General features: G+C 40.2%; 1 pseudogene; it reads right to left on the bottom strand.

Annotated features, from left to right (window-relative positions):
• Positions 1-3,129: 3,129 nt before the first annotated feature.
• LOC122122204 overlaps positions 3,130-16,780 on the bottom strand; it is a 51,977-nt pseudogene continuing 38,326 nt past the window's right edge.

Genomic DNA, 16,780 nt, shown 5'->3' with positions numbered 1-16,780 from the left:
GGGCTAGTTCATTGGGAGACAGAACTGCTTTGAGTATCACAAAAGAGGGGGATGCAGTGATGAGGCTAGGTTCTGGTAGCTTTTCCGGGGCTGGTTTGTGAAAACCTCACAGAGCCCAGCCTGGAGCCATTCTCAGGGTTTCTGTTTACTGATTTTCAATTGCTTGTCGAGGCTGCTGGAGGGAGGGGCAGCCTCTGGCTCTGATTACCCAGTGAAGAAACCCACTCCTCGGGCTGGCGCCCGAGCTGGGTGACTTTTCCCTGGGTGGAGCTGAGTCTGGCAGGTCACGTCGCCATTAAGTTCTTGTGACCTGCTAAATGACTCGTTTTATTCCAAGGCCTGAGCTGGAGCTAGCAGCTCCACCGAGCTTTGTCGGTATCCAAGATGGAGATCACCAGTGCTGGGGGGGGGGGAGTGGCCTTCCCTCCTCTGCTCCCTGAGAAGGAGTGAGGATGTCAGGCTTCTACTCACGTCGAGTCTTGGTTCCTGGGTCGTCTCTGGTCTGTGAACTGCAGGATGAAGATGTCCGCTCCTTGTCGGTTCTTGCTGGTGTTGAGTAGAATCCGCTCGCCTGCTGCGTCTGGCTCCTTCATCCCGGACTCTCTGTTGCTCAGGTATGGCAGCTGCGCTCGCCCGCCACCACCACAGCTGCCGCAGCTGCTGGCAAGGGCTCAGAAGTGTCTCCTTGCCTGGGTTTCCTTCTCTGGCCAAACTCTCTGTCCTGTGATGATTCACTTGGTGTAATTCTCTGACTTAGGACTGTTCACTGGAACTCTAAAACTGCTTTCTTTGCGAGAGCTTACTTAGACTCCAGCTTCTCCTCTGCCATCTTCCCGGACTCTCCCCCAGGTTAAAACTTTCTAAGTAAAAATCCAAAAACATAACAAATAAAAGGAAGAATTGATAAATGGGATTGGCATGGCAAAGAACATACCTAACAAGCTAAATAGAAAGCTTACAAAATGGGAGATTTATTCCAGCTATCAATCAGACAAGGTCCTAATATCTATAGCATAGAGCTCAAAAAATTAAATCCTCAAAAATTAAGGTCTCAAAGAAACAACCCAGTTAATAAGTGGGCTAATGATTTAAAGAGAGACTTTTCAGAAGAAGTAAAAATAATCAAAAGATACATGAAGAAATTCTCAATGTTTGTGGTTATAAAAGAAATGCAAATCAAAACAAGATTTCATCATTCCAGTTAGCATGGCCATCATCAAGAAAACAAACAGCAAATGCTGGTAAGAATGTAGCCAAACAGGAACTCCAATACAACTGTTAGTGGGAATGTAAGCTCGTTCAACCACTCTGGAAAGCAGTATGGAGGTTCCTCAAAAAAAAAACTAAACATAGCTGGGTGCTGGTGGCTCATACCTATAATCCTAGCTACCCAGAAACCTGAGAACTGAAGATCGTGGTTCAAAGCCAGCCTGGGCAGTAACATCTATGAGTAACCACCAAAAACCAGGAAGTGGCACTGCATCTCAAGTGGTAGAGCTCTCCTCTTGAGATGAAGAGCCCAGGGACAGTGCCCAGGCCCAGAGTTCAAGCCCCATAAGTGACAAATAAATAAACACAGAACTACCCTACCAACCCATTGCTGGGCATTTATCCAATAAAAAGTCAACAAGGTTGAAGTAAAGCCATCAGCACAACCATGTTCATTGCAGCACTAGTCACCACAGCCAAGATATAGAATCAGTTCAGATGCCCTTCAACGGACAAATGGATCAGGAAAATATGGTATACATACACAATGGAATTTTACTCACCTATTTAAAAAAATGATACTGTACCATCCATAAGGAAATGGACTCAGAAAAAGTTATGTCAAGTGAAGTAGGCCAGACCCAGAGTAACAAAGGTTTCATAGTTTCCCTCATTTGAATTAGATAGAATATACCTATAAATTTATAAGAAATTCACTGGGTTGTATACAAGTGGTTACAAATGAGTTAGCTAATGTATAATAAACTCTTTGGAGAACTCAAATAATATAATTTTGTAGAAAGGTTAGGTCTAAGCCCAAAAAATTAACACTAGGAAATGGTACATCCAAGAGGAGGGGTGGAACCGGGGAGAGGGGAAGACAAATGAAGGAGAGAAATGAGGAAGAATGCAGTCAAGAATTCACTATACATACCACATCACTAAGAAAATGGAAGGGATAGGTCAAGGGGTGGTGGTGAAAATGTTGAAGGGGTGACACTGATCAAGATGCATTGTATCTATAAACTGCATTGTCATATGGCACTTCCTTTGCACAACTACTTAAAGATAGTTTAAATATTTTCTAAAACATTGATAAAATTTTGACAAATCTGAGGTAGAAAAAATTTACTTAAATACTATAAATAGAAATAAAATCAGACTCTAAGTCATGAAAATAGTATTCTAGTCCAAGTACACTATTTTTACATAAAGGAAAGGGTTTAAAGTTTTTTTTGTTTTATTTTATCACTTTTGGGTTTTTGAATCTTGGTCTCACTACATATGTAGCTCAGCTGGCATCAGATTCACCATCCTCCTTTCTCAGCTTCCTCAGTTAGGAGATTATAGACAAACACATCAATGCCATGTTTAAGAAAAGAAGATTTCTAATAGGATACCTCTGAATGTATCCAAACAAAATCTTGAGTTGGTAAAAAGTAAATCACCATCTTAAGTTACACAATATCCAATAAAATTAAACAAGTCTCCTTAAGGACTCTGAACATAGAAACTCTTTAAGCAATATACTCACTTTAAAAAGCAAATAATTTCGCATTAAAAGTAATAAGAAGACCATTAGCTTCTTTTTTTTTTTTTTGTCGGTCGTGGGGCTTGAACTTTGGGCCTGGGTGCTGTCCTTCAGCTCTTCAGCTCAAGGCGAGCACTCTACCACTTGAGCTACAGCGCCACTTCTGGTTTTCTGGTGGTTTATTGGAGATAGGAGTCTCACAGTCTTTCCTGCCTGGGCTGGCTTTGAACCGTGATCCTCAGATCTCAGCCTCCTGCGTAGCTAGGATTACAGGCGTGAGCCACCAGTGCCCGGCATCATTAACTTCTTTATACCTATAAGTGGAAATCAGAATTTCTGGACAAATACATAAATAAGACAAAATGAACACAATTGGCAGGGACACTAAATAAAAATTAAATTAAAACATTTTATTGATGGAAAGAATATAAAAAACACCTTTTTCGCAAAACATTTTTACTGTAATTGCTGTTTTACTCATAATTTTAGCAACATTAATAAAAATTTCTGACATGACAGCAAGTACACAAGAAACTTCACAAGGCTTTTTAAAACAGTAATCTAGATATTCAATGTATGTATCAACAAAACAAAATAACAGTGCTTAAAATTATATAGTACTATCAATACAATTGTATAGTACTATCAATACAAAAACAGAAGCTCCTGAAAGACTCAACTGAAAACCTAAAAAATGTAACACCATAATATCCAGCAATATCACTCTTGGGCATAGATCTAAAGATTCTACATCAAGATGCAATAAGAGTTACATACACAACCATGTTCACTGCAGCAATACTAACAATAAGCTATGGAAATAGCCTAGGTTTCCTACCACTGATGAGTGAATCAAGAAAATGTGGTATATATTCACAATTGATATCATAAAGAATAAATTTTCCTCATTTTAAGGGAAATAGAACTGGAGATCATTATGTTAATCAAATTCAGTGAGCTTCAGAGGGGCAAAATTAAAGCAATTTTTGTTCATTATATGAATGCCATATCTTAATGAGAAACATATAAACAAATGGAATCATTTAAATTTGTGTGTTTAATGTTTGTAATTATGGTACAATTCAAGAGGATCAGAAGGTTGAAAAGAATTCTAGAAGGTGAATACTAAAATATATGGCATCTGTAAATAAAGATAGCAAAATATTGAAAGCTGTTGATAATGGTAGGTAGAGCAAATGGAGAAAGTGGAATCAGTAAGTGGAATCCATCTGATTAAATTCTATATAGCATGTATGATATACCACAGTAAACAGCATACACTAAAAAAAATGTTGAGAATGTAAAATAAGTCCTGTCTGGGGTGGATGCACTAGTGGGAGTGGAGAGGGTAAACAAAGAGCTTTAAGGAGGATGAATATGGATAAAATACTTGAGGTATTTTGTGTGAAATATACATGTGTGAAAATGGAACAATGAAGCTTGGAGAACTTTTTCATGGAAGTGGGTAGGGTATAAGGGAGACTGATGGAGAGGGCAAGTCTCATCAAGATATATTGTATACATATATGAACTTTTTGAAATAACCCAGTTAAAAGAAATGATGCAAATAAAAATGTGGGGATATCAGAGATTCACTTTTGTAATTCTCAAGAAGGTAAGATAAGGACAACAGTACAGAAAAGTTCACATGACTCCATTTCCAAAAGAAAACAGTGAAATAAATAAATAAATAAATAAATAAATAAATAAATAAATAAATAATATAGCACTGGAAGTGTGTCTCAAACAATAGAGCACTGTCCATGCAAACAAGCATAGCTATCACAGAGCCCTGAGTTCAAACATTGGCAATGCCAACAAAAGTGACAGCATAAAGTGGCAGTATAGTATAAAGATAACTAAAAATCAGATGAAACTGAGTGAGGGTGTCTACCCATCAAGTAAGCATATGTAGGAAATTAATTTTTTTAACTTTAAAAATAATTTTAACTGCACTGATCCAAACCACAGGTAATAGTCTGCAAATAACAGACTTTCGGTATACAACAATTATAACAACATTTCAAAAAACTCTGATGTCAGAGATTTAGTATGTTTAAATAGTTGGTAAACACTAAAGTCAATAATAATAACAAATACAACTACTCCTCCTGGGCTGAAGCCATAATCAGTTAGTCCCCAAAACAAATAATTTTGGTGCTACTGGATAGTATGTAATTGTTATATTTTTAATTTCATGTGGTTTTGCTTTAGGCTGAAATACTGGCTTTTAGCTTACCAAAAATAGAAGCCTTGGGTTATTCTGAAATTTTTCTTTTAGAGCTAAGGGAGATGGTTCAATGACAGATGTGTTCACAGTGATAGATGATGCTGTCATTGATCCTGGCTGAAAAGGACCCAGGGACACTTGAATAACTACTTAGGTCTCAGGAGGCAATCTTATTTGCTTAGGCTTCTTAAATATTTGGTGACACAGGGTCTTGTGCTGTATTTTCCCCTTGAAAGTCAGAAACTGTAGCCTACATTTTGAAAACAGTTGAACCTACTTTTCTCAGTGCCCCTATAATGACACATGCATGCACATACAGTTTTGAAATTTTTGAGACAGAGCAGATTATTTGTATTTGCATGGCACTTTCTCAAATGTGTTAGTACATCAGCAAAGACTGATGACGTATATTTGCAAACCTGGTACACACAGAGCATCTCTCCAAGATTATGATCATCCTTTATGTGTTGTAAGAGAGCTTGATCTGTTTCAAATGACAATTCACAGATTTTACAGGGAGAATAAGGCTCTTTGGTAGTATGCACTCTGTCAATGTGACACTGTAGCTGGAAGGGCTTGGGGGAATTTCTGGTGGCATTTGCCGTCAGATGGTGCCCTTTACCAACTTGTTACCACTCTGCTTTTCAAATTCCAAATGGTACCTCATGTGCCTCATAAACATCACATTTATTAGAACCTGATGACATCTGGAGCATTTAAAAATTGTGCGGGTCTTCGGCTGTGGCTGCCCATACCCCTCATAACGTCCATAATTAAAGTCATTAACTAACAGGGTCAGATTTCCTTTCTTGGGATCAAAGTTCTTGTTTTGTATTGTATGGTTTGAAATGTCTGTTTTTGCCAACCCATTTGTTCTATCAAGATTTAAACTGATTGGCTTGAAGTGGACACTATCTTTTGGAAAAGCTGTTGGTGACTCACTCTGAACAAGGTTTAGACAGGCAGGAACACTATTTAAAGGTGAACTTTGCTGAGGATTCACTTTATAAAAATTGCCCGGAGGAGACAAAGCTGAAGAACATCTTTCTCTGTGTTTGTCATTAAGTTTCGGCCTTTTGGGATTGATGCTACTTTCTTCAGAAGTGGAACACTGGCGCTTTGCCACATGAGGACTTTCATTCACACCTCTTACTGAAAATGCTGCTGTTACTGGATGATGCCATGAACTTGTGAATGCAACCATGGGATAAAACTCTGAGGACCTAATGGGCATGGCTTGTGGTGAATCATTTTTATAACTGGTTTCAGACAAAGGCTCAGTAATAATAGGACCACTTGCTGATATTAATTCAGATTGACAAGTTGTTTCTGACGTTGGGAACATATAATGTGTAGGCTGTGATTTGTGTGTGGTATCTTTCTGAAATTGGTTGAACATTTTTCTCCTTGAGTATGAACCTGGGGTGACTCTGTTCAAAATTTTGGAAATGACTGGTTTTGCCTTTGAAATTACCCCAACGAAGACTACCTCTGCATCTTTATCCTCTATTTGTTGGGTTTCTTTTGAGCTTTTCTTCAGTTCTGTTTTTTGTTCTTCCACACTTAACAAGCATAGTTGATCCATGACAATATTTCTATTCTTGCAAAGTGGGGTCACAAGTCACAATGCTGCCTTTATTCAAACTGTCACCTATGAACAAAACACACCACACATCAGTCAGTATGCAAAATACATTGTCTTATTCAATTCTCCCCAAACTTTGAGATGATTATAATGTCATTATTTTATGAAAAACAAAATTGAGGCTCAAGGTAAATTAAATGACAGTTTAAAAATTAGAAGCCAACTAAACATACATAATAGTAAACATCATGGTGATATTATCCTAAAGCATAATGTAATTATTCTTTTCTTCACCATGCTTCTTGTCCAACACTGGAAAACACAGTGCCAATCACTATACAGATGATGAGTGTATGAAGTTTGGAGTATAGTGGTATAAATATAATTTACAACTTCAAAATTAAGACTAAGTAATAACTTGTCTACATGTAATGTCCACAAAATATAATGTTGGAGTCAACATTGCTTGTACATATAGATCTGGACTGTATACATATAGTTTTAATTACATAATCCCCAGATGATGACAGTTAGCTCAGTGTTTTCCACCTAAATTGTATGACATTTGAGAACAGAAAGCTCTATATATGTGAATTTTTTTGGTGCTTAGCAGATCTTTATCAGCATCCTTGGTCCTTATCCAATAGCTACCATAGCAGTTCCCCAGCTGTTGCAATCCAAAATGGCTCCAGGTATTACCATTTTTGTTTTTTACTGTACTGGGGTTTGAAATCAAGACCTTAGGATTGATGACAGATCAGACTACTTGAGCTACACCTCCAGCTGAGTAAGGCATTTTTACTCTGGTATGATGGAAATTTGTGGTGTTACATAGTAAAATATCAGCAAACTTCACTTTCAAATGAATTTTTCTGTGGATTTTTACCTATGTAATTTTCAAAAATAACAATACGATAATCAATAATATAAAAATAGAAATAATGGGATAGTATGAACAATTCTCTATTAACGAATTAGATACATTAGATAAAGTGGAAAAATTCGAAAAGACACAAAGTGTGAACTAACTACAAAGGACATTCAAGCTCTGGTATCTGCATCAATTAAAAAAATTAACATTAATGTTGCAGAAATGGAACCAGAAAGTAGGAGAAAACTTTGCAACTCATTCTGTGAAGCAATAATACTCTAATAACAAATTTATAAAAGTCACAGACGGAAAATTAGTGTAAAACAATAGAGATCTTATAGAGGCAGTATCCTAGCAGGGACAGGCACTGGTGGCTCACACCTGTAACCTTAGCTACTCAGAAGCCAGAGACCTGAGGTTGGTGAAACCTAGCCTGAGCAGGAAAGTGTGTGAAACTCTGAGCTCAGATTAATTACTACAAAAACTGGAAGTGGAGTGTGGGTCAAATGGTAGGGTGTAGCCTTGAGCACAAAAGCTCAAGGACAGCACCCAAGCCCTGAATTTAAGCCCTGGACTAACACACACATATTTTTAAAAAAATTCCTGTGGCTGGCAAACCCTCAGAATGGCAGCATGGCTGGAGTTACAAACCTGGCTTACTTCTTCAGTTATTGTTTGTGTTCTAAGTCAGAGCCTCACTATGGAGCTCAGGTGGCCTGAAGTTCACAATCGCCTGTGCTGGGATTACAAATGTGTCCACCTAGCCAGGCTCTTGGAAAGTGATAGTTACCACCACTTGGCAAGGCAGAATCTGGCCTGGGCCAACCTCAGGAGCCACGTGACCTCTTCCCAGAGACATGTTCCGAATACTGGGGAGGAGTGGACAAAACCCGGCAGGAGTGGAGACTGCGGAGGCCCGGTCCCAGGTGTGGCTGGACCCCCTCCTCGCCCTCCTCAGAGGCCGCCTCATGGGAAAGACCACTCAAGCCATGGCCAGTATGTGAGGCATCCCTGCCAGACACGAGGGCTATAACTAGGGGCCCTCCTAGCTCCTCTCTATAAGCCCAAGGCGTGACGGGTCACGTGGTGTAGCACAAGCAACAACACCTATGTCTAGAATCTTCCTCAAGTTCTGGCACTGCTCACAATAGCTTTTCATGCCTTTGCACTCCCTCTGGCTGCCTGTGATTGGCTTCTAGGGAGGTTCATATGGGCGGGACTCCAGGTGCTGTAATCTGATTGGTTATGAGCACCTTCACCAAGACCAAGCCTAGAGCTGACCTCAAGTTCTGACGTCACCAATAATGGCTTCTTTGCCTCAGCACACTCCCAGGTCATCTGTGATTGGTTTCTAGGGAGTTTGGTGGGCGGGACTCTTGGTGTTACATTCTGATAGGTTGTGAGGTAGTTAGGGCTCAGGGCCAAGTGTCCCAGACCAAGGGAGAGTTTGCCCAAGACTCCTCCAAGCACCCCATGTGTGGTCCTATTTCAATAAAAGCACTAGGTAGCTAATTCACATCTAAGGAACCTGACTGTGGTAGAACTTACTGAACAGAAATCTTCAGACGTTGTAATAACCAGCGGCCCCATAATCAGCTTGGCCATGCGGCCCGCTGGAGGGGGCGGGGCATGCTGTAGAAAGGCAGGGGCATGCTGCTGGAGGGGGTGGGGCCTCAAGCTGACCATTGGAAGTGATTGGACAGTGGGCAGCTTGGGGGAGGAGCATGAATGGCTGTTGAAAACCATTAGGCAGATAAAAACGAGCGTCCCGTTGGCGTGGGGGAGGAGCGCAGCCTATATATGCGCTGTGTGTTCCAAGTGGAAAGAGAGACAGAGAGATGAGGGGAGTGGAGAGAGAAACAGGGGAAGGGGAAAGCCTGCTGGAGCAGAGTAGAGCAGGGCAGGGCTGTGGAGGGCAGGGCAAGCCTTGAGAGGCCATTTGGAACCTCCTTGACTGGTCATTTGGGGCCTCCTCGAGAGGCCATTTGGGGCTTCCTCCGGAGGTCATTTGGGACTTCCTTGAGAATCCATTTAGTACCTCCTCCAGAGGTCTTTTGGGGCCTCCGGGAGGGGCCATTTGGGTCTTTACTCTAGAGAGGCCTGTGGAGAGGCATCTCCCAGAGCAGAGCAGAGCAGGCCCATGGAGAGTGGAGAGGCCTGCAGAGAAGGAGCTTTGGAGCTTTGGAGGTTTGCAGACCAAAGGCCGGGGCTTCCCATTGGAGCCTTGGAGGTTTGGTGGTCAAGGCTGCTCTTGGTTCTGGCTATTTAGTCCAGGATGAGGTAGCTGCGGGCCCCCTTTCTGGTGTAAATATTTTTTTTTTTGTTATCTTTAACCATGCCTCGATGGATTGTCTCGCTCTTTAGAGGTCATAATTATGTAATGTGTAGACTTGTTATTCAATTAGAATGCTATCAAAATTAGAAATTGATAAAGTCGCTGGGAAGGTGGCTCAGTGGTAGAGCGCTTGCCTTGCATGCATGAGGCCCTGGGTTCGATTCCTCAGCACCACATAAGAAAAAATAAAAAAAACCGGAAGTTGCGCTGTGGCTCAAGTGGTAGAGCGCTAGCCTTGAGCTAAAGAGCTGAGGGACAGTGCCCAGGCCCAGAGTTCAGGCCCCATGACCGGACCCAAAAAAAAAAAAAAAAAAAGGAACCAGCAAAAACAAAAGCCAAAACATAGAAATTGATAAAGTAATCTATTAAATTTAAAAAATAACTGCTGTATAATACTCTGAAGTAAACATATTACCAGGTTTGGGGACATAGAAAAATTGTAACGGAGAGGTAAATTTACAACATTAAATACAAGCCAAAAAGGCATTTATCTGAGGATGTTGAAAATGGGAAGCAAGAAACACTAGATAATGGCTCCATGTAGAGCAGCTGTCCAGCAAGTGAGAGGCTCAGCACTGCCAAAATAAATACAGAGGACCATCTTGTATTTAAAGAATCCCATAGACTACACTCCCAAATTACTCAAGCTGATTCAAAACTTTGGCAAAGTAGCAGGGTATAAAATTAACCCTCAAAAATCAATGGCTTTTCTGTATGCCAACAATGAGAAAAGTGTCACTGAAATTAGGAAAGCAACTCCATTCATAATAGCCCCACAAAAAAATAAAATACCTAGGAATTAACAACCAAAGAAGTGAAGGACCTCTATGATGAAAACTTCAAAAACTTGAAAAAGGAAATCAAAACAGAACTTAGAAAGTGGCAAAAACTCCTATGCTCCTGGATTGGAAAGATCAACATCGTGAAAATGGCAATACTTCCCAAGGCTATCTACAAATTCAATGTGATACCTATCAAAATTCCAACCTCATTCTTCAAGGAAATAGAAGAGGCAATCCAAAAATTCATATGGAACAATAAAAGACCCTGAATAGCAAAAACGATCCTCAACAGAACACTGCTGGAGGAATATCAATACCAAATTTCAAACTCTACTATAAAGCCATCGTAATGAAAACAGCTTGGTACTGGCACAAGAACAGACCAATGGAATAGAATTGAAAACCCAGAAATGAACCTACAGACGTATAGCCATCTAATCTTCAATAAGGGAGCTAAAAAAAATAGAATGGAAAAAAGACAGCCCCTTCAGTAAATGGTGCTGGCAAAATTGGTTAACTACTTGTAGAAAACTAAAGCTAGATCCTTGTATATCACCCTGCACCAGAATCAACTCCAAATGGATCAAAGACCTCAGAGTCAAAGCAGACACTCTGAGAACATTACAGGATGGAATAGGAGAAACCCTAGGTCTCCTTGGCTCAGGCCGAAATTTTCTGAATAGAGACCCAGAAACACAACAAATCAAAGAAAGGTTGGACAAATGGGATTGCATGAAGTTGCAGAGCTTCTGCATGGCAAAGACATAGCTAGCAAGATCAATAGAAAGCCCACGGATTGGGAGAAGATCTTTACTAGCCATACAACGGACAAGGGTCTCATATCTAAAATATACCTGGAACTCAAAAAATTAAATTGCCCAACAACAAATCCTCAAAGAAACAACTGCCCAATAAATAATTGGGCTAAAGACTTAAAGAGAAACTTCTCTGAAGAGGAAAGAAGGATGGCCAATAGACACATGAAGAAATGCTCAACCTCCCTAGCCATAAAAGAAATGCAAATCAAAACAACATTGAGATACCACCTCACTCCAGTTAGAATGGCTAAAATCAAGAACTCTAATAACAACAGATGCTGGAGGGGATGTGGACAGAAGGGAACCTTACTGCATTGTTGGTGGGAGTGTAAACTTGTTCAACCACTTTGGAAAGTAGTATGGAGGTTCCTCAAAAGACTCCACATAGAGCTCCCCTATGATCCAGCAATCCCATTTTTGGGCATTTACCCAAATGTTTACAAACAAGACCACACTAAAGCTACCAGTACGACTATGTTTATTGCAGCATTATTTACTATAGCTAAGATATGGAACCAATCCAGATGCCCCTCAGTAGATGAATGGGTCAAGTAAATGTGGTATATATACACAATGGAATTCTATGCCTCTATCAGAAAGAATGACATTGCCCCATTTGTGAGGAAATGGAAAGGCTTGGAAAAAATTATATTAAGTGAAGTAAGCCAGGCCCAAAGAAACATAGGTCCTATGGTTTTCCCCTTATTTGCAATAACTAGTATATGTCTGAGTCAAGCAGAAAAGGTCAGATAAGGTGATTTTAGGGAAATGAACCCTAAGATATGTATTCAAAGGTTGTTTTTCTTTCATGCGATTGTTTCTAACACATTTATAAGATTATTTCTTTGTTGCTTTGTATGTCCCTCCCCCACAGTATAATCCCTGCTTTCACTGTATTTGATGTCAGTATAATTTGTGTAGGGGAAGGGGAAAAACAAATCGTTTAAATAGGGATACAGGTGGACCCATTGCAGCAATGAGATGTACAAGTCATTCAGTAGAAAAGGAACTTTACAACTTTGGGGGGGGCAGGGAGGAATGAGTGGGGTGAGGACGGGGAGAGGATGGGAAGGGATGGGAAGGGGAAACAAAGGAGGAAGCTACAATGCTTGATAAGAAATATACTCATTATCTTGCCCATGTAATTGTAACCCCTCTGTACAGTATTTTCACAATAAAATAAATAAATAAATAAAAACAGAGGACCACAGAGCACCCCTACGAAAACAGGATGGGAAGAAATAACATTGTTAGAAATAGACAAGAAAATAACACATTAATAAGCCAAAAGCTTTAAAAGCAAGAGTACTAATAACAGCAATCAATTAAACAAAAAGCAAGTCTTCAAATAAACCAAGAAGAGCAAACTGTTTCTCTAACTGTCCAGATAAAAGTATTGCTTACTGAAGAGATATTCACCAGCTCTGGCCATAGAAACGCAAATCAAGACAACATTGTGATTCTATCTGACCCAGTTAAAAAGGCCATTATCAATAAAACTAACAACAGATGCGGGGGTGGGGGGGGTGGGGGGGGGGGTGTATGTGGCCAAAAGGGAATGCTACTACACTGTTGGTGGGAATGTAAATTTGCCCAACCACTCTCAAAAGCTGTATGGAGGATCCTCAAAAGATTAAACAGAGCTTCCTATGAACCAGCAATCCCACTGCTGGGCATTTATACAATTGACCATAAACCAGGTCACATTAAAGCCACCAACACAAATATGTTGATTGCAGCATTGCTGACCATAGCTAAGATGAAATCAACGAATATATGTCCTGTCCCTGAGCTTCTTTTTACTCAATGCTAGTGCTCTAACATTTGAAGCACAGCTCAATTTCCAGCTTTTTGCTAGTTCATTAGAGATAAGTTTGATGGACTTTCCTTCTCAAGCATACTTCAAAACACAAGCCTCATCTCAGCCTCCTGAGTAGCTAGAGTATTATAGGAGGGAGCTTCCTGCAGCTGGCAGATAACGCTCTTCTTGCACCTTTGCAAGGAACTGTGCCCCTTAATTATGGAGTAGTGCTTACTCAGACAACCTCTTGGTTTTCCCACAACTCCTAAAATATCAGTAAAGTTGTTTCTTAATTTCCCATTCTTGCAATGGTTAATTTTCCCCACCTAGAATCCTTTCCCCTTTTATTTTTTTTTTTTCTATTTTCCCACAGGCCTCACCCTTTTAACACAGCAGAATACTCCTGGCCCATATCCCAGCTAGAATTTAAATTCCATGAAGAGAGCAACCTTTTGCCCTTTTCATTCACTGATAGGAGTAAGAACTGCTTAGAGACTTTCTGGGTGTTGGTGGCTCACACCTGTAATCCTAGCTACTTAGAAGGCTGAGATCTGAGATCTCTACTCCGTCTGGCTGTTAGCAAACCACTTGGTCCCACAGAAGTTACTTCCCTAGTGAGGAAGAGGCAAAAGGGGAAAGATTAGGTAGACAGAGACAAAAACCCCTTCTTCCTAGGCTTTGGGAGGATACAGACAGCTCCTCCTATTCCTGAAGATGGGGAGGAGACACTGAGATAATGGCTCTAATGAAAGCAGATCCCATGGAGACCCTAAAACAAAGCAGGGGATAGGTGCCCCTCTTGGGGTGAGGTTGCCAGCAACAGTGCAATAGGGTTCCTTTTTCCCCACATTCTAATCAACATTTGTTATTTTAATTTTCAACATTGGCCAATCTATCTGGGTGAGTTGGAAGCTCAAAGTGGTTTTGAATTGCATTTCCTTTGTGGCCAGGGATGTTGAACATTTATTTCCTCCTGTGTTTATTTGCCGTTCTTACTTATTCTGGGAAGTTTCTCTTTAGTTCCTTTGCCCATTTATTGATTTGTTTACTAGCTTTGGGGTGTTAAATTTTTGAGCTTCTTGTATACGTTGGATAGTAGGCCTTTATTGGGTATACAACTGGTAAAGATTTTCTCCTAGTCTGTTGTCTTTCTAGTTTAGTAACTATGTCCTTTGCTGTGCAGAAACTTTTTAATTTTGATGTAATCCCATTTGTCAAGTGTCTCTCCTATTTGTTATGTCCCTGGAGCTCTTTTCAAAAAGTTCCTGCCTATGCCTTTAAGTGTGGCCCTTCTTCAGCTGGGAGAGGCTGACACTGATACTGGAGCCTCTATTTATACCACTCCTAATAATGATGATTGGTCTATGTATTATTATTAACCTTGTCACAACTCCACCCCCCAACATTCTGACTCCTTTTTATAGGCAGCTATTAAAACACGTGTAGACAACATTTTTTTTCAAATAGTACCACTATCAGCAGATCCCTCAGCTCTTAAAATGGATCTACATGACCAAATCTTTGCCCTTTTCAACTCTATTGCCTCAGGATGGTTCATACCCCTCCCTTATAGGAAGAAGCTAGAAAAATCTTCAGCATTCCGCCTCAGATCTCATTCTTCTCTACAGAACAAAAGATTAAAAATGTCAGTTCCTTAAGCTCCCAGTCTTAATCTTGAGGCCCCAAGGCAAAGTTCTTTTTTGTTTTGTTTTGTTTTGTCTGTTTTGGTGCTAGAATTTAGGGCCTGACTAGGGTCCCAAATCTCTTTAGCCCGAGGCTAGTGTTCTAAAACTTGAGCCATACCTCCACTGCAACTATAGATGGAGTTTCTGGAACTTTCCTGTCCAAGATGGCTTTGAACTGCAGTCTTTAAATCTCAGCCATTCAAATAGCTAAGATTACAGGTGTGAGTCACCAGTGCCCAGTGCAGGCCAATGTTTTGATTAACAAATACACCTACTTTTCCTGGTCTTCTCCTCTAGTTGTGGCTCATTTAGTGCATTATCTATGTCTCAGTACGTGGTGCTTCTTTACCAACCCCTGCATGAGACAAAACCACACAGTTGATCCATCTGCCTATTTTCTGTGCCTTCTTGACTATAACATAGGAAGTGTAAATCACGGATCTTTCTAGGCCAGTCTGAGTATAAATACAAAACCACACTCGAAAACAACTAAAGGAAAAGGACTGGGGCGAGCATACTAATGCACACTGCAGTCCTGAGGCAGGAAAGATTAGGGAAAAGAAGGGAATCAAGGAAGGACATCATTTTAAAAAAAAGTACTTGCTTCCAGGAGGAGCAAATACTTGGAAAAATGACTTGTTCTGGCAGGAAATGCTTATCTCAAAGGATAAACATTTGTGGCAGGATTTATCTTCACATTTGTGAAGATCTTTATTTCAAAGATAAACATTTAAAAATATGTGGCAGATGCATTTTTTCCTAAAAGGGATGCCCTAACATAGTGATCATATATTTAAAGTATTGGTCAGTCTCAGAGACCCTGAGCCCAAACTGTAAAAGTATTAACACCAAGAGTGACTAGGAGCAAAGATAAACATCTTTCTTTGCATAACCTTAAGTCAGACCCTGTTTTTATCAGATAAATAGCCCCAGATGTCAGAGTTCAGTGTTTATCTCTGAGAGCTTGCACACTCTGTTCCTCTTCCTTTCTGCTTGTCTGTCTGCTTTTTTTTCTGCTTGTTAGCATGCCTGCTTGCTTACTTGCTCAATAAAGCTTTGCCAGATTTTCTTACCATTATGACTTGTCCAGAAATGCTTATTTTGTGATTGAAGTCAAGAACTTCAAGCAAACAGTCCCTACTTTTAGAGGGAAACTTTACAAATTTTCACCTGGACCAGATAACGATGTCAGTACTCAAAAAGCAAGATCCAAATCTGAGACCAGATTCATAATGAGACCTTACCTTAAATAAATAAATATAAAACCACAAACAAAGGGAAAGGGCTTGAGGTTAGCACTCTACCACTTGAACCACACTTCTACTTGCTGCTTTTTGGAGATAAAAGTCTCATGCACTTTCCTGCCTGGGCTGCCTCTGAACCATGATCCTAAGATCTCAGCCTCCTGAGAAGCTACTATAGGCATGAGCCACCAGCACCTGGCTCATAGATTTGGGGACTGATTAGCTGGCTTGTTTGAATTAGGGTGCTATGAGCTTGTGGATTCATTTTTAAATCAAATGTAGGCAGGACTTAATGATTTGTCCAAATAATAGAGTATGAAAGAAGAAAAAAATGTAACTTTGTTAAGAAGAAATCAGTGATAAGTCTTACTAACAGCATGTTTTCTTGATGAAAACATATACATGTGAAATCCTTTTAAAACTCTCATATGGGGGGACCAAGATGGCGACGGGACAGTAGGGAAACACCACAGCTCTCTCCAACCAAAAAGAGAGTTCCAGTTCCAATGCTTAATTTCCCCAAGAGACTGACAACAAAGAGATGAACACCCAGAGAAAAACAGGAAGTGAAAAAAAAAACAAAAAAGAAAGAAAAGGAAGAATTTCAGAACAGAGAAGCGTGAAGACCCCTCCTCCAACCTTTATTGACTGCGTAGCAACGCACCAAGCCACGGCCAGCGTCGCCCAGT

The sequence above is a fragment of the Dipodomys spectabilis genome, unplaced genomic scaffold (assembly GCF_019054845.1).
Source record: "Dipodomys spectabilis isolate Male_0828 unplaced genomic scaffold, ASM1905484v1 ptg000207l, whole genome shotgun sequence".
In the NCBI taxonomy this organism is placed as follows: domain Eukaryota; kingdom Metazoa; phylum Chordata; class Mammalia; order Rodentia; family Heteromyidae; genus Dipodomys; species Dipodomys spectabilis.
This window is presented reverse-complemented; position numbering and strand designations above follow the sequence as displayed.